The sequence below is a fragment of the Dendropsophus ebraccatus genome, chromosome 2 (genome assembly GCF_027789765.1).
Source record: "Dendropsophus ebraccatus isolate aDenEbr1 chromosome 2, aDenEbr1.pat, whole genome shotgun sequence".
Classification (NCBI taxonomy): Eukaryota; Metazoa; Chordata; class Amphibia; order Anura; family Hylidae; genus Dendropsophus; species Dendropsophus ebraccatus.
Genome location: NC_091455.1, coordinates 172,164,037 through 172,181,919, shown reverse-complemented (window position 1 = coordinate 172,181,919; position 17,883 = coordinate 172,164,037).

Here is a 17,883-nt window from a genome sequence, read left to right as displayed (position 1 = left end):
GGACTTCAGCGCATTATTACACTGAAAATATGTATATTCGTAGTGGAATTCATAGTCGTATTTTTACCTTCCTGGTTTGATATTATTTTACTGTGTGTGAACATAGCCTGAATGTTATTCCCATTTTGTAAATGCAACCCCCAGGCCTTATTAAGGCAGCCATATTTCAGCTCTATCAAGGGAACTGTATACATGTCTCTAAAACACAGGTCACTGTTGAAGAATATTTTCTGATATTTTTGGGATTTTTTTCATTAATTCTACTCTAGTATTACAATAATATGTTTGTAGAATATTCATTTCCCAGGTGGAGCTGCAATATAGTGGTTGTAATAAGGGCTAAGACACATTTATTATAATTTATATCTAAAACAATGTAGCAGACAAACAAATACATTTTTACACAGCAACACCACCACTACAGCAGTATTACTAAAGCTGTCCCGTCACGTATAATAAAGAATAATGCAGCTCTTCATGTATTTTGTTACCGACATGAGAAGCCATCTTGTATGTTCAGGCTTATAAGAAGTATTGGTCTTGCAGTCTACTGCCTTCACTTATTCACAAAATTTCTATGAGTTCTAGTACTTGATATCATACATAAAGGGAGATTTATTTAAGCAGTAGGATTCCTTATAGCGACTGTTATATGAAGCAAATGACCAAAAATACATCTGACGGGTCCAAATGTGCAGAAAACCTGAGGGCAGATTCGCTAATCTTGTCTAATATTTTGACAATTTATCCTTAGATCAAGCGGTCTGAACATGAGCTGAGTTTATCACAGTGGCCTGACATTTGGTCCCTCTTTAGACTCTGTTGTCTAACATTTTTGTGCTGAAATTTTGATGCAGCTTTGGTGTATGGTGTCATATTTTAAACCATGCCTCCTTCCTACTAAACCATGCCTCATTTGCCTCTAAGCCAACACTCCCCCCACCCCCATTCCAATAAGCCATTTCCCATTTGTCTCTAAGCCTTTCCTCCCTTTCCCCCAACTCATGCCTCATTTTCCTCCAAATCATGCCCCCTTCCACTATGCCATTCCTCATTTGCCTCCAAACCATGCCCTCTTTCCACTAAGCTATGCCTCATTTTCCTCCAAGCCTTGCCCCCTTCCGCTAAGCCATTCCTCATTTGCCTCCAAACCTTGCCCTCTTCCCCTAAGCCATGCCTCATTTACCTCCAAACCCCGTCCCCTTCCCCTAAGCCAGCCTCATTTGCCTTCAAACCCTGCCCCTTCCACTAAGCCAGCCTCATTTGCCTTCAAACCCTGCCCCTTCCACTAAGCCAGCCTCATTTGCCTTCAAACCCTGCCCCTTCCACTAAGCCAGCCTCATTTGCCTTCAAACCCTGCCCCTTCCACTAAGCCAGCCTCATTTGCCTTCAAACCCTGCCCCTTCCACTAAGCCAGCCTCATTTGCCTTCAAACCTTGCCCCCGTCCACTATGTCATGCCTCATTTACCTCCAAACCCTGCGCCCTTCCATTAAGCCATACCTTATTTGTCTCCAAGCCATGCCCCCCATCTGAGCAAGGTGTAAAATTGTCTAGAACGACAACATAATAAGGCTATGTTTATGTTATGGAAAAACATGCTGTCATTTAGCGGGGAAAGGTGGCCATCTATGGATCGTGATCATTATTTGCGCCCATCATTATCAATAGACGGACGCCTTTCCCCACTAAATTACGGTATGTTCCCATAGTGGGAACATAGCCTGAATGTGGTACATGGTACAGTGTCATTTCCCCAAAAATTACACTTGGAATAGTAAATCTGCCCCCATGGACTTTTTGCCCATAGAACCCAGAGTCCACCTTAGCTTTAGCTTTTTATAAATATCCCCAATATGTATTGCATTAGAGCTCATGCATACAGGCCCATTGGTATGGCACCATATAGTTTTTTGGAAATCTATTATACCTTTGTTTGCAGAATGGGCTCAACATGCTCCCATACCACCTCTATGCATAAAACCTTTGCCTGTAAACAAAATATGTCCGTCTACCATATTTCTTCCTTATATTTGTCACTAGAATTAAAAGCAAATGCACTTTCCTTTTTTTTTGCCCTACCCATTTACTCTCTTACTTTCCCAGTACCATAAGTCTGAAACTACTTGGCCACAAACATTTATAAAAACTCAAGTTTTTATTTCTTTCCAAATTTCAATGTATAGTGTGTGGAACTGTTATTCACTCGACACCACCCCAGTCCAGGTCTAGCGTGCACTGTACTTTCCTTAATTTAACCCAGTCAACCAAAACAATGTACAGGCCTTTTTATACATTATATATAAATATATATATATATATATGCATATATATTTTTAAGCAAGCATTTACTTTTAAATTGTTTAGTCCAATGCTTTCTTTTTTATTGCTTTTCTACATTTTATGGGAAATCAGATAGCCTTTTATAAAAATGGAACATATATATTAGTACACCATGTGTAAAAAAAATATTCTATACCTTTAAAATGCCCCAGGGTGCTAATTTAGTTAGATTTTTTTTTCTTTTTTTATGGAGAGAACATAAGTGAAATTATATGAACATAAGCACTAATGGTAACACAAGAATCGCATTTTATGTTACCTTTGATTAGAATCAAGCTTTATGGATTGGTTCTGTTTCCTCAGTTAAAATACAGTTGTATTTTTTCTATTTTTTTAATCACAAGGAAAAAAAATAAGGTTCAGCTGTTCTGTACACGTCTGACTTTTCTCAATTTTGTAGCTTGACAGTTTGACATATGTATACCTTGTGGCTCAGGCATGTCTGTTTTTTATGCTAAACCAACAAGCTGACTCGTGTCAGTCTGTACCGCTATACAGTTTGCCATTGCATAGCATACACAATTGACAGTGCGTTGGAGACTGTTGACCTTCACTTGCAGTCACAGGCAGTGATGAGTGTTAATCTTGTTTGCAGGAACACCAAACCCAAAAGGTCATAGCAAATTCTATGTAACCTCCTACTTGCCGCCATATGGACCAAGCACCTTTAATTGCAGTTCATGTGATTTGCACAATATGTATGTACTCTCTTACGTCTTGATCTTCAGATCAAAAGCCTGTTTCAACTCAGAAAGTCAAGTGTGTGTCTGTGTTCTAGAGAACTGTACTATCAGTATGTCATTTGGCACTTCTCGTCCTTATAGTATGATGTTTTATCTGTGATTTTACATGGGTCTGTAGGTAAATCTACTGTGTTGTTTTATCATGATGCACTAAGAAAGCAGCCCCCAAAGACTTTAAAGACAAATTTAGCACTGCTACAACTGCAATTGCTAGCCATGTTTTGCTAGTCGGTTTGTCTAGAAAATTGTTGTACAGTATGGGTTGTACAGTATATTTGGCTGGGGTCGCAAGATAATAAAAGAAAAAAAAAAAAGTCATACTTACCTGGTTCCGCTGCAGCTCCCCTGCTCAATACTCAGCTTCCTACTCATCCTGGAAGTGACAGTTACTCACTGCTGACATGAGTCTTTTCTGATTTTTTTTTATTTTTTTAATTTTCATGCTGCCCAAGACAAATGTAAGCTTATTTTGGTGCTTGGATATACCCTTTAAAGAGAACTTCTGACATTGCAGATGGTGTCCTATCTGTGGGCATTTTATAGAGGCAAAAGGGCCAAGCAGAGTGATTTATAATTTTATGGGAAAAATTCTGTAGAACTATATTTTTTCTGGGAGTAGGAGTCCAGTGGGTGGACTTATTAGTAAAAAAGAAAAGCTGTCAATCAGTGGGTAGGGCCACCCACTGGACTTCTTAAACCAGAATGAGCAAGGATTAACGTGAACATTTTTTTTCCCAGCAAAACTATATATCAATCTGCTGTCTGCTATACAACAGGCTGCCTACATATGGGACTGTATACTCCATGTGGCAACAGAGCGATACAAATATGCAAATTGTATATTACCTTTGTGCTATGTAACCAGGCAGTGGCACTTGGCATGACAACCCTTCTGTTACCCCGCTCCTGACATGGGTATAATGGGCAAGTCAACTCAAAACCACCTGAAACCTGCCCACAGTCCAGCATGCTGTGCGCCTCTCTCTAAATGAATAGGATACCTACGTCCATGCACAGGGCACATCTGAAGACATAGTGAGCTTGAACCTTTCATACCTAATAAATCACCCCTGTGTTTTAAACCCACAGCAACTAAGCTCAGGTTCCCACTCACCATGTCCATGAGGAATATTGACTACATGTATGCATTTCTGCATCTGCTAATATTTTAAGCCCTAGACTTGCCAGTTTTCAGCTGCCTACTGACTCTAGGTTTGGAAATGATTCTTCTTTCTGTAAATGTCTGTATATGAGAATTCTGCTTGGATCACTGTCATATATTTTTGAACTTTATGATTTATAAAGCATCAACAACAATATGGGTCATGTATGCTTGTGTAGATCAAACTTGGTATTCTGGAGAACAGAGAGAAGAGTGCAATCGGAAAACGGTGAAATCTTTATGCACTTTGGTAAAATGTTATTGTATATCTCTTACAATGTCATTGTGTGCTTTTGGTCATTTTGTTAAGTAGAGATGCGAAAAAGACCAATGTGCAGTCCAATTCCACTATTATAAGGGCATGAGATGGAGCATGGACCAACCAATACTAACATTAAAAAAAGATTTGGTGGTAACCTAGTGCAAACTGCAACTGTATACTTTGCCTTAAGTTCTGGCTCTGAAACCCTGCACTATATTTAAGAGAATATTGAGCTATATGCAACGTCTATGGAAAAAAATACAAATAAAACTCCCATATAGAAATCTGCAATTGTTTTGCGCCAGGTTTGCACTAAAGAACATATCATACATGCATAACAGTCAGGAGAGGCATTTTATATAGGAAGAAAAAGCCATTTTGTATGTTTGCCACCTGTTATCAATCTGTATTGTCTGAATTGTTCTTATTTTACATCATGCTAGGAATACTGGCACAATATATGAGTGACGGGACTGTATAATAGTGACAGCTCAATAAATGATACCTACACATACTCCATATAGACTGTGCAATGAATAATTTATTTAAGGTTTTCATAGAAATCAATGTGTTTAAGAGCCACAATATTACATGTACGATTGTTTTAATATGTAGTATTACCCATTACAACCTGTCAACTGGTTGCTTTTATTTCGTATAGTACTTTTGGCTTGGATCTGAGCTCCCTTTAGTTGCCAATGTATTAACCAGAACAGGCAACAATGTGATGTAGGGGCGCCAATAGTTTTCTACAACCTGATACTTTGCCTATTCAGTACAAGCTACATATCACTGCTCAAGACTGTTCGCTCATGATCATTTTTGCATGCAGATACATGCAATGCAACAATATAAGCTATGTTAGGATTTATTTATACCAAAATTCAGAAAATAAAACAGTATAGATGATGTCATAGAACCAAGTCATGGTGTCATACACAATTATTTTTGTAGGCAACAACTTTATGTTACCTCTAGTTACATACTGCCATTTTTGTTAAAGGAGAACGGACATTTTCAAAAGCTGGCAGCCGGCAGGGAGGAAAGTAATAACCAATCCTTACTTACCTCTCCCTATGCCCACAAGGTGCCACCTCTGAGACCTGGCTGATGCACAGGCCACTCAGCCAATCAGTTTCTGGAACGGCATCCTGCCCCTTTCACTGACTGGCTGAGTGGTGAATCCATCAGCTGGGTAGTGACGTTGGCTCAGAAGAGATCCTGGAGCCGGGCAGGGGGCCCGGGGTGCTGGACAGGCATGGAGACAGAGTTATGATAGATTATTATTTTCCTCCCCAGCCTTTTAAAAAAATCCTGTCAGAGCTGGACTTTTGCTTTGAAGATGCAGGGATTCACTGGGATTATGAATATATATATATCTCAAAATTCAAAAATTCAACCATAAATACCAGTCAGCTCACAGCCCTCACCATTGTACCAGCACTTGTGGTAGTGGCTGGGATCTGAGCTATGGGCAACACTACCAATTTAAACATATGGCCCCAGTTGTCTTGTAAATACAAATCTCAGTTTACAGAGCTACATAATTTTATATACCTGTAACAGAACAAACAAAAAATAGGTTTATGGATTTTACTGTGATGAATATATATATTTGAATTAACCAAAGAAACAAAAGCAGTGGGTGTTGTGTTGTGTATGTAGTATGCAAGAACCTGCAGTGATAGGCTCACATTTGAACAATTTCTAACATAATCTTTATCTTATTTGTCTTCAGCCATGGAAAAAATACAAAAATTTACTTTGTTCTCCCCCCCTTAACCCACATCAAACCATCAGTATATTTTGTTTCATTGGTTCAGGTTATGTAGGGTTGTTGCAGATTTTGTAGCATTTAATAAAACAAATAGCACCACATGCAGCACTATTTTTCCATTGGAGTAACAGATGCATTGACAAAATCAGTAAGTCAGTGGGAACTTGCCCTCTAATTTTGATTTACAAGATGTAAACAGAGCCTTAGTTATTTATCATTATCACAGTAGACTAGAGACCAATGATTGGTGGAAGAGTCTATCTGAACAACGGGGCATTAAACCTGTGCATCCCCTAAGGACAAATGGGTTACTCATTTCCTTTTGATTGAGTTTATGTATGAAAAGTATGATATGAAGAAGAAGTAGGAGAGCACTCACCAACATATGGAAAACTTGCAATCTTTAATCTATCAGACAATAAAATCCATAGGACAACAGGCTAAGACGCCAGGCACATGCTTCAAGCAGCTGATTCGGGCATCTAAATCCTGCATCAGACAGGTTGGTTACCCAAAACAGCTGTCACTCTGCTTTAAGCATGTGCCTGGCGTCTTAGCCTGTTGTCCTATGGATTTTATCATCTGATGGAAAAAAGAATGCAAGTTTTCCATATGTTGGTGAGTGCTCTCCTACTTCTTCTTCATATCTCATTGGATAATTTTTTGTGAATTGGAGATTGCACCACTAGGAAACACTTAACAGACTCTGTTCATGCTGGGGTGCTAGCTGCACATACTAGGAAGTGCCGATCACTATATCTTACTGATTTACTTACATATAAAAAGTATGTGATAAACTTCAGTGGAAGTTAAAATGATTCTATCCTTGTGGTAATTGACATAAATCCTTCCCATTAGGCTTATTATTATCATGGCTAATGAACAAACGCTTAGGATTGTAGAAAGGGAAGCAGCCTCAGCCATTGAGATATAGAAAGTAAATTTCAGACTACATCAGGCCTTAGTCACACAATATCAGTTACGGACCCATTTGTCTCTATGTCCCGGTTCAGGCTCCTGTAGGCGTTATAGGTCTGTGCTGGGGCTGTGATCTGTACTGCAAAAAATGTTGGTTGACCCTAGTAGGGACAACTATTAGAGATGAGCAAACCGGGTTCGGGTTCGGGTTCGAGTCGATCCGAACCCGAACGTTCGGTATTTGATTAGCGGGGGCTGCTGAACTTGGATAAAGCTCTAATGTTGTCTGACTATGACTATATCCATGTTTTCCACATAGCCTTAGGGCTTTATTTAAGTTCAGCAGCCACCGCTAATCAAATGCCGAAAGTTCGGGTTTGGATCGACTCGAGCATGCTTGAGGTTCGCTCATCTCTAACAACTATTCATGTACAAATTTGGAAGGCTACGAATGCACATTTGTAGTGCGGTCTATAGCTGTGGATCTGCAGCTACAAACAGCACTACAGATGTGTGAATGAAGCCTTAGTCTTCCTTCATGAAGTCAGTGATCATAGCCAGGTAAAAAAAAAGTCCCCTGTTAGCGCACATGGATATGGGTTATCCAATCTGTGTGAATTCTCTTCATATATTCTTCCATATGTCTAGTGCAGTGGTCTCCAACCTCTGGCTCTCCATCTGTCGTGAAACTACTATTCCTGGCATGCCTAGACATCCAACAGCTGGAGAACCACAGGTTGGAGACCACTGCTCTAGTGATTGAACTATTACAATAAATTTCAGCTTTTACTTTGTGCGAGTGAAAAATTTGAACAAGACAAGAATTTGGCGAGGAGTTACTATATTAACAGATCAATATAATTACTGTTGAGCAAAGATTAATGGTGCATACCTATAAAGATAGGAAATGGAATGTGTCTGGAGCTCTGAATAATGACCATTCACTTTCTTAACCTTTATGTAGCTGCTTGACTAAACAGGATTAGTAAACTGATACCTTCACCTGAGTTATGAAACACATTGTAACTCTCTGTAAACTTGACTTTAAGGACACAGAGATTAATAGCTCTCCTTATACAAATCACCCATCTGGTTGTATTCTAGTATTTCTCCTTTTCCATATACTTCACATATTACATTGAAAAAAAAAATTTAAAGAAAAGAACGTTGAGTGTAGAAACACAGTCATAGTACCTCATAGTAAAAGTCAAAAATGGCATAATCTTATCATAATATTTTATTATCTATGTAATATGACCAGGTCCAGCAAAATGCTTTGGCTGGAGGTCTAGACGGGGCATTTTTGCCATTTGGGCAAAGAGGCCCATCTACATGGAATGGCTGTATTCAATGTCTACTGAATTATTTATACCAAGGTACATTTACTCCATCATTTACTTAAGACTCACTCAAACTGTTACTATATTAAAAAAAAAAAAAGACATATGTCATATGTCAAATAATTCCACTGATCACTAGAATGAGTAGAATGAGTGGGGAGAAGAGCTTGGCTAAGAGCTTTTTGTTCACTTTTTGTACACTTCCTATAGAATCCATCTCCTGCAGGTAGAAGGGAGAGAAGCACCTAGCTGAGTGCTTTTCCCCACTCATTTTAGAATTTGGTGAGAGTCTCCACAACTAGAGCCTGCTGGATCAAAATGTTTAATATGTCTTCATGACAAACAGAATCCTCCTCCACTCCAAGGCAGCTAAAACAGACGCAGGTCCAAGGGGTAATAGTAATATAAAATATCATAAAATTTATTAAAAGAATTATGCCAGCGATACAACGCGTTTCGAGACTGGTCCGGTCTCTTTATCAAGTGTCTAAGGACTGGTCTCGAAACGCATTGTGTCACTGGCATAATTCTTTTAATAAATTTTATGATATTTTATATCACTATTACCCCTTGGACCTGCGCCTGTTTTACCCGTCTTGGAGTGGAGAAGGATACTGTCTGTCTTTAATCACTGTGGGGATTAGTCAGGAGTTCATTCACATGCTATCAGTAAGAGTTGTGCCTTACATCAGCACAACCTACCTAGGTGAGAGCTTTCTTTCACCACTTAAGCTGTGTCTGAATTACACTATGGAGCGCTGTCTTATATTTTGCTCCATGACTTAAAAACATTTTAGTTACAGTGGCGTTATTGGAGTGGCGTATAGTGTGAGTGATTGGAGTGCTGGCCATTTTTTGCTTTTTATCTCACCATATGATGTCAAAAGTTTTCTTTTAAATAACAGTAGCACTTTAAAGGCAGCAACATTGGGACAGCAAATTTACTATATAACACTTGTTTAGGTATATTTTTTCTCCCCAATATAATTTTTTATACTATTGTAACATCCCTAGTGCCACTAGTGTGCAATAATATGTCTAACTGCCAGGTAACATTTAAGGGACCTGAACACATAAGCGGCACATAAGCATCTGGTTATATAACATTGATAAATGTGGCTGCTATTGATGTTACTATGCCAAGCCTATCACAATTGCTACTGTGTTGTTAGTTGTGTGTTAAAGGAGTTTTACTGGACTTTAATATGTATGCCCTATCCTTACGACAGGCCACCACTTTCAAATATTTTATCACCCCCACTGATCAGATGACTGGAGAAGCTATGGGATTCCAGCGAGCACTGTGTCCTCATGTTTACCAGGCACAGCCCTGTACAGTTCTGTGTGCCTAGTACTGCAGCTATCTGCACTTTAGTCTTATTCAAGTAAATTAGACTGGGCTGCAATACCAGACACAGCCACTGGTGCGCCACTGTTTCTTCAATCAGGTGATTGGTTCCAGTTCCAGGAGTTTGGCCCATTGATGTTCCCCTTGGTTTAAAAAAATATTAAAATATTATTAGTTATTGGTGACATAGCAGTTGTGAATAGTAGAAAGCACTCAAAGAGTTAAGGAGTAAAGGCTTTTATACGGTTTAACTTGTAAAAGAGGACATGTTCATGAGTTACTAAGTCTGTGTGGGCAGGAGAGGGAGCAGATTATTCCCTTATCCCTCCAGCCTAAGTGTTCTGCTAGCTGTGAGTGCTGGCTCTGCTTTGCTTTGGCATACATTAGAATTGTAGCCAGTATAACACTTTACGCCTTAGAGAGACCCTATCACTAAGACTGTATAATGCTATACAGAAATTCTGTATTACAGACAGCACATAAAGTACTGGTCTCTCCCGAAAGCTCCTATTAAATGCCATGCACACAATGAGACGGTCCTTATCCTTATGGTGCCAGCCTCGACAGTAAACCTTCTAAATCAGTAGTGGCTACATTACTATAATCCCCCTCATTTATTTGTGAATGGATTACACTACATGGCAACCTCACTTGGCAAGAGTAAAGAAAGGAGATAGGCATTCTGTGTCTGTGGGAAGTTCTGAATATCGCTGCAGATAATGTAGAATCAGTGTTTTATGGTAACTGCATAAGGATGAACAGCACCTTCCATGTGGAGTCTGGTTGCATGGGGGGGAAGGGGCTTTGTCTGCCTTGACCCTACTGTATATGCAAAAAAACAAAAAAAAACAGAGGAATGTCTGTGACAGCACCAGGGATCAGCAATTTCTTGATATAAGTATTTTTGCTCATGCAACATTTCAGCTGTTCATTACAGCCTTTATATGTCTACCACGACCCCCCCCCGACCCCCACCCCCGACCATCCTAGGGCTTTAATCATATGGCTGTAAAGACCGTCCTGTTGGTTAGAATGAGTTATATTCATTGGAAAGTGACAAATATACTAATATTTTGACCTGTTATCTTTAACCAATGTTCAACAAATTAACACCGGAGCTGTAATAAATGGCTACTAGACAAAACTTTACTGTATGAATGTCGGTGTTATATAAAATACAGTTCTCTGGAAGTGACTAAGTATTTCAGCTTGATAACTCAGAGCAGTAAAAACTCTTGTTTTCTTCTTGCACGGTTTATCAGTTTTTTAAGGTGTCCATGCATTGTCAATAATTGTTGGCCAACAGTTATCTCTCTTGGCTTCTCTGTATACATGAACAGTTGGCACGGCTGAACGTTCATGTGTTCCCTATGAGGAGGGGAGGAGATTGCTCTGGTGCCAGCTTATTCCTTTCTGGTCAGTAGGGGCAGATGTTAAAAATCCACTATGCTCAGGCCTTCTCTCCACTGACATTATCTGTTGTTGGAGAGTCAGGAGTCCTCCCCCCATATACCCTCATATATTGGTAGTGGCGGGTTTGGTCGACTTTGTATAAGATGTAAGTTTTCAGTTTAGATACCATAGCAATGTTGGCATAAGTGGAAACACTGCACAGATAATGGTCTTGATTAGAGATGAACATAACTTGAGCATGCTTGGGTCTGATCGCTCAGCATTTGAATACTGGTGACTAAAGAAGTTGGGTGCAGACCCAGGAAAACATAGATACAGCCTATGGCATGCTTGTGTTGCACTCATCTCAAGTCTTGATATATAGGAGAGCCATCTACAATGACATGGCACCATGATTATAAAGAGTCTTCATTGGATTGGGAGGGAATTATAATAAATGTAATTCAAGCCATAATAGGAGTGTGTGAACCTAGCCTATAACTCTGCATGGAGATGACAGGGCCTTAGCTGGTGGGGTCTGATGACTGACATTTGATGCAGATTTGCCACTCTAGGCTTCCCTGCATTATATTTTTCCTGCCCCCCTGCCCATGACCATATCATTTAACATACATTTACATGTAAAATTATGCATTGCATTATTCTTCTTCCACTGATCTTACAATCAGTTCTTCTACTACGTACAGTGCAATGTGATGTACAAGAGACTAAATTTCCCAGTATTACAGGATTTTAAGTGGGTTATCCAAGTGTGGTATTGCAGTTCGGTTCCATTAAACTGAATGAAGAGCTGTAATACCACACACCACCTGCGTACAGATGTGGCGTTGTTTTTGGAAGAAAGCAGGTCGGTTTTTCCTGGATTACTCCTTTAACAAAGATGTGTTAGGGATTTGCCATACAAACAAGCCTTTTTCTAACAATTAAATTCAGCCTTGGTACAAGAAAAGAAAATATCTTTAGCATATTGGAAATTATATATGCTGTAATTAATATAGCAACAAAGAGTTTAGTGTGAGTTATAAGCATGACGACCTCGAAGTGATTTATTTCTGCATTAGTTATGTGTTCTACTGTTAATATCCTGGCTTCACAAGACATTAGCCCTATTTCTTTCCTCTTTATGTGCTTCTTAAAGAGGCACTGTCACAAAAAAACTTTTGGCGTGTCAAAGTTTTGAACAGTCGGTGGGTCTGTGTGTTCAGACCACGACCATTTGGGTGAATGATCAAAGAGAAGTCTGTGCTCAGCATGGTCCTCTCCCAGTTTTGTGTCATGTGAGGAGACGGACGCATAATGTAAGTCTATGGGGTATGTGTCTTCTCACTGATAAAAACTTTCATGTCAAAGGTTTTTTCTGGTGACAGTTACTCTTTTAATACCCTAAAACAAGAATGTATAAATTATATGTGAGATTATGCAATACATTATATATGCCTTAGAGCCAGGGCTCGTTGGTAGTGCATGCCTCTTAAAACTGCATGTTGGTTTACAGCTTTACAGTACTTGACACCTTTACATGTAACACATTTATTTTCTGCAGTATACATAACATTGTTACATGTTAGCACTGAATACTCTAATGTGCTCTCATTTGAGAGCTGAAAACCTAATCTAAATCCCTACACTAAGGCCAGTATCTGCTCTGTAGTCATAGGCTTGTATATCTGTTTTGTAAAGTAAATTGCACACTATAATCCATATCCATTTTCTAACCATAGGCTATAAAGAAGATATGTCCAAGGTATTTTACAGTTTAGAATCCGCTTCATGAATTATGGAATGAAACTATCTAGTTGATGTCAATCCTTATTTGTTAAAGAGTGCTGAACATCATTATAAGTATCTATGATCTTGAAGGTTGTAAGTTAACATACGTAGTTGGAGAAAGCCATCAAGTGACCAAGAAATGGTAAAGGGAAAAAAACTTTTGACATGTTAGAGTCATGTCAAAATGGGTCAGGGTCCAAGTGTTCAGATTACAACCGATCAGGAGAACGAGCCAGGAATAGTCCGCCACTGTATGTCCCTCTTTCTGGTCTGTGTCTATCCGACCTGGTTGGCTTCAGAGACTTTAGGTCGTCCAGGTCACATAACACAGAGCTGAGAGAGAACGCAATGCAGAGACTTCTCCTGGCTTGTTCTCCATATTAGTCGCAGTCTGAACACTCAAACTCTTAGGGTAATATTCCACGGGCCGAAGAGGGCCTGATCAACGATGTAAACGAGGCGCGATCTGCTAGATCGCCGCTCGTTTACTGGGCCTATTCCACGGCCCGATGATCGTTGAGCGAGGGCTGCAAGGACATCGTTACCGATGTCCTTGCAGCATCATACATTACCTGCAGGTCTTCTCCTCCGTGCTGTCTTCATCCCCGGGTCCCGCACGCTTTATCTTCTGAATGGCTGGTCAGCTGACAGGCCACACTCAGCCAATTACAGGCCGCGGCGGTCCCGGCCTGTGATTGGCTGAGTGCTCCGTCAGCTGACCAGCCATTCAGAAGATAGAGCGTGCGGGACCCGGGGATGAAGACAGCGTGGAGAAGACCTGACAGGTAATGTATGATGCTGCGGTTCTGAAATCGTCGGTCGCCCGCCGTGCACCGCTATTCAACCGTTGCGATGAGCAGTGGGGGAATGATGATTTTAGGTCTGGCCCTAAATGAACGATCAGCCGATGACACGATCATCAGCTGATCGTTCTCTCTATTTCACCGAACGATAATCGGCCGAATCGGACCAAATGGGGCCGATTCGGCCGATTATTATTACTGTGGAATAGGGCCCTTACTCATGAAAACTTTTGATAGCAGATACTCATTAAAGGGACTCTGTCACCTCCAACCCACCGCCCTTAAAACCTTTAACTAAAGTCGTCTGTAAATTGGATAAAGGATGGAGATTGCAAATCTGTAATTTGTAGCCTTCTACTCCTTTATATTTCACCCATGTAAGCCTACAAACTGGGCATATTGATGCATGGAGAGGACTACTTAGCTCAGGAATATAATGAAGAGGACAACTTAGACTCCTTCATTTGTGGCTTATAGCAAAGGAATACAAGAACACAAAAAGATACAAATTGCAGATTCAGAATTGTTTACTCTATATACTGATAACATAGGTTTAGGGGGTGTCTTGAAGGTGACAGATTCTCTTAAAGTCAGTCTGTGGACTCTTATACCCCCAGCACTATATTCTTTTTAAATTTCATATACATGAACTATTAGAAAAATTAGATAGAAAGAAGTGTGAGGGTCTAGCACCAAAGTTTCAAATAGAAAAGTGGATAAGCCAATCTATTTCTTGCTATGGCATGGCCCTTAACCAATGATTATTGGCGAGCTGAAGTATCTTCTACTCTTTATGTGTATTTGCTCTACTTTTAGAAACAGTGATCTCTATTCCTTTATTACTGATCACTTGTTTTACTTTATACATATCAATCAATTTCATAGACTTTTTCCACCCAAAATGAGTTTAATTTATGTAATTTATAGAAGGCATGATAGATGTGTGGTGCGTCCTGACAGAGTTTGGGACATGTTCTCCCAGAAACAAATAAAGAATTAGGGGCTAGTTCTATTTGACGAGACAGAGACTGACCAAAACCAACAATAAATTTTAATGGCCATTTTACATGTTAAATACTTTACCATCTGAAATCCACATATCCTTTAATTTATGACATGTCTCCTAACCAATGAACTTGTCCAGCCATTAGACAGCGGTTTGCCTTCCCAAAAAGCGTTTCCCTTTTCTACCTTGGCCCGCGCTCATACAGGGATGGTGATGAATGATGTCAGTTATTTAAGAAAAACCTTATTAGTAATTACAGGGATTTCATGGTTTGCTGGAATTGCACAATGTCTTCTGAAGTTAACGTTAGAGCTTAGGACCATAAGGAACATCAAGTTTTGTTGATGTCGAAAAGATCCGGTATTATTTTACATGCTCTGGTAGAGCCAAGTTTATATTAAAAATATATATTTATTGATCAACCAAACATAGACTATAGAAATAAGTGTTAGGAGCCGAGTTACAATAATTCTGCAAGGCCTTGACTTGAGTATTTGGTCCATTATCCTCGGGAACAAGAGTAGTTCTTACCAGTCACCTTCACTCACTGGAGGCAACTATTCGTATTCAGTTCATAAATGGCTGCCCTCATTGTGTGCAGGTGAAAAATACGAACAAAAATTGTAATTTTTCTAGCACTGTCAGGTAAATAACCGCAAAGGGTGCTGTATAATATTGTACTTTATTTCTGTGTTGCTTTGTATACAACAGCATTTCTTGTATAGTAACCACCTTCCTTACCGGAAGCAGAAACATTTGGTACCATATGTGTAAATAATTTCTAAAGCATTTCTTATGTTATGCTTTGTATGTTTATTTTTTTATTTCAATTTTTTGGTTTGAATTTTTTTTTATCCAGTTTGGAAATTCATTGTTACAGAAATGATAAAACGTCTTCGGTTTTTACATCTCTTTGTAGATTTAAGAAAGAATATTTGTACAAATGTTAATATCCACTGCAATTTCAATATAATAAAGCACTCAAAGTACAGAGTTTCTGTTATTTACTTTCTCCGTTTTTGTCGGTGTCTGGTTTTTGTTTGCCATGCCACTAGAGATGAGCAAACCACCTCTAATCAAATGCATCATGTTAAGGTTCAGACAAACCTGAGCATGTTCAAGGTTGGCTCATCTCTACATGCAATCCTCACACTTGGGACACTAACCCCCACATTGTGTCTACAAATAGATGCTTTTACCCATTCCCATTAATTCATATACATGTACATCATAATTAGAGATGTGCGGACCGTCAGACTTTTGGTCTTGGTCGGACTTTTGGTTTTGGTCATAAAATGGCCTAGGCCAGAGTATACCGCGGGGTATAAAATAGCCTAGGCCAGAGTATACTCCGGGGTATAAAATAGCCTAGGCCAAACTATACCCCGGGGTATAAAATGGCCTAGGCCAGAGTATACCCCGGGGTATAAAATAACCTAGGTCAAACTCTACTTGGTGTGTAAAATAGCCTAGACCAAACTATACCCTGGGGTGTAACATAGCCTAGACCAGAGTATACCCATCCATCCCAGAATATATCCATCTAATGTCCAACCAGGCCACAGTATACCCCTGGGGATAAACTATATACCTGGGGGTGTAAAAGAGCCGAGGCCATACTATAGCTCTCCGGGCCATAATGTTATTACTTCACTGGTTTTCTCACCCCTGGCCCAGGCCACAGTATACCCCAGGGGATATATTTTCATACCCAGGTGTGTAATATAGCCTAGGCTATACTTTAAACCTGGGGACAGTCTAGCCCAGGCCACAATATACCTTGCCAGACTATATCCCTCCAAGTTATCATGTCACTGTTTTTCTCAGTTCTGACCCAGGCTACAGTATACCCCAGAGGATATATTCTATACTAGGGGATGTAAAATAGCCTAGGCCAGAATATATCCCTCCAGGTCATAATGTTATCACTTCGCAGTTTTTTTATTATACTCGGACACACGGCTGCTTCCTCTTGTTGAGAAATACAGTACAGTGCTTACATTTAACTAACATTAGGTGGCGCTGTCCCATCACTGCATGATTTGCACTATTTAAGCAGGTGGAAGTTTTTATAGGCTGTGCAAAATGTTACAGTTGTTGCGCAAAAATCATCATTAGACGCAAGTGCCTTGATACATCTTGCAAAATTTATTGCACAATTTATGCGTTTTTTGCAGTCCTTTTTTTTTTCATCTTTTTGCAAAAAAAAAAAAAATGGATTGAAAAACGGATCAAAACACATCTTTTTTTAGTGTACACAAAAATGCGGTCAACCACAGTATTTGTGTACGCTTAAAAAAAGGATGCATTTTTATCCGTTTTTTATTATGGAATGGAAAAACTGATTAATGGAAAAACCATTTTGCAAAAAACGAATGGAATAAAAAAAATGGACTGCAATAACACAGTGTGAACCCAGTCTATAACAGTTTGGCTACAAAGCTATGCTAGGGTAGGATTTTGCACAAAAAAATGAAAATCTGCACTTGGCAAATCTAATGAAAACTAGTTAACAGAACAACCCCCCTCCCCCTTGCATACATGAGTGCAGGCATTGAAAACTGATGTAAAATAGCGCAAAACCCTTAATAAGTCTTGGACAGGTATTTATGAAGTGCACAAAATGTCCTTATTAGCCCCCAAAAAACCCTATGGCCTATTCTGCGTCGGAATCCTGCCGTGCTCAGTGTGCTGCTTTGAGTGAAGAGAGGGTGCTCCGCTCAAAGAAATGACATGTCAGGACAATGACAGGAGGAAGCGGATGCCTTCACTCCTTCACTCACAGTGAGACACTGAGCACAGTGGGATTCTGCGGTGGAGCGCTCCGTCGCGGAATTCCGATGTTCTTGCTCAGTGAGAACGGGGCCTATGGGGGAGGCAACCAATCAGATTCCAATTTTCATTCCTCACAGACTCTTTGGAAAATGAAAGGTGAATTGGTTGCTTGGGGCAACTGAGCCAGTTTCACTTAACACCATGGGGGGAGATTTATCAAACAT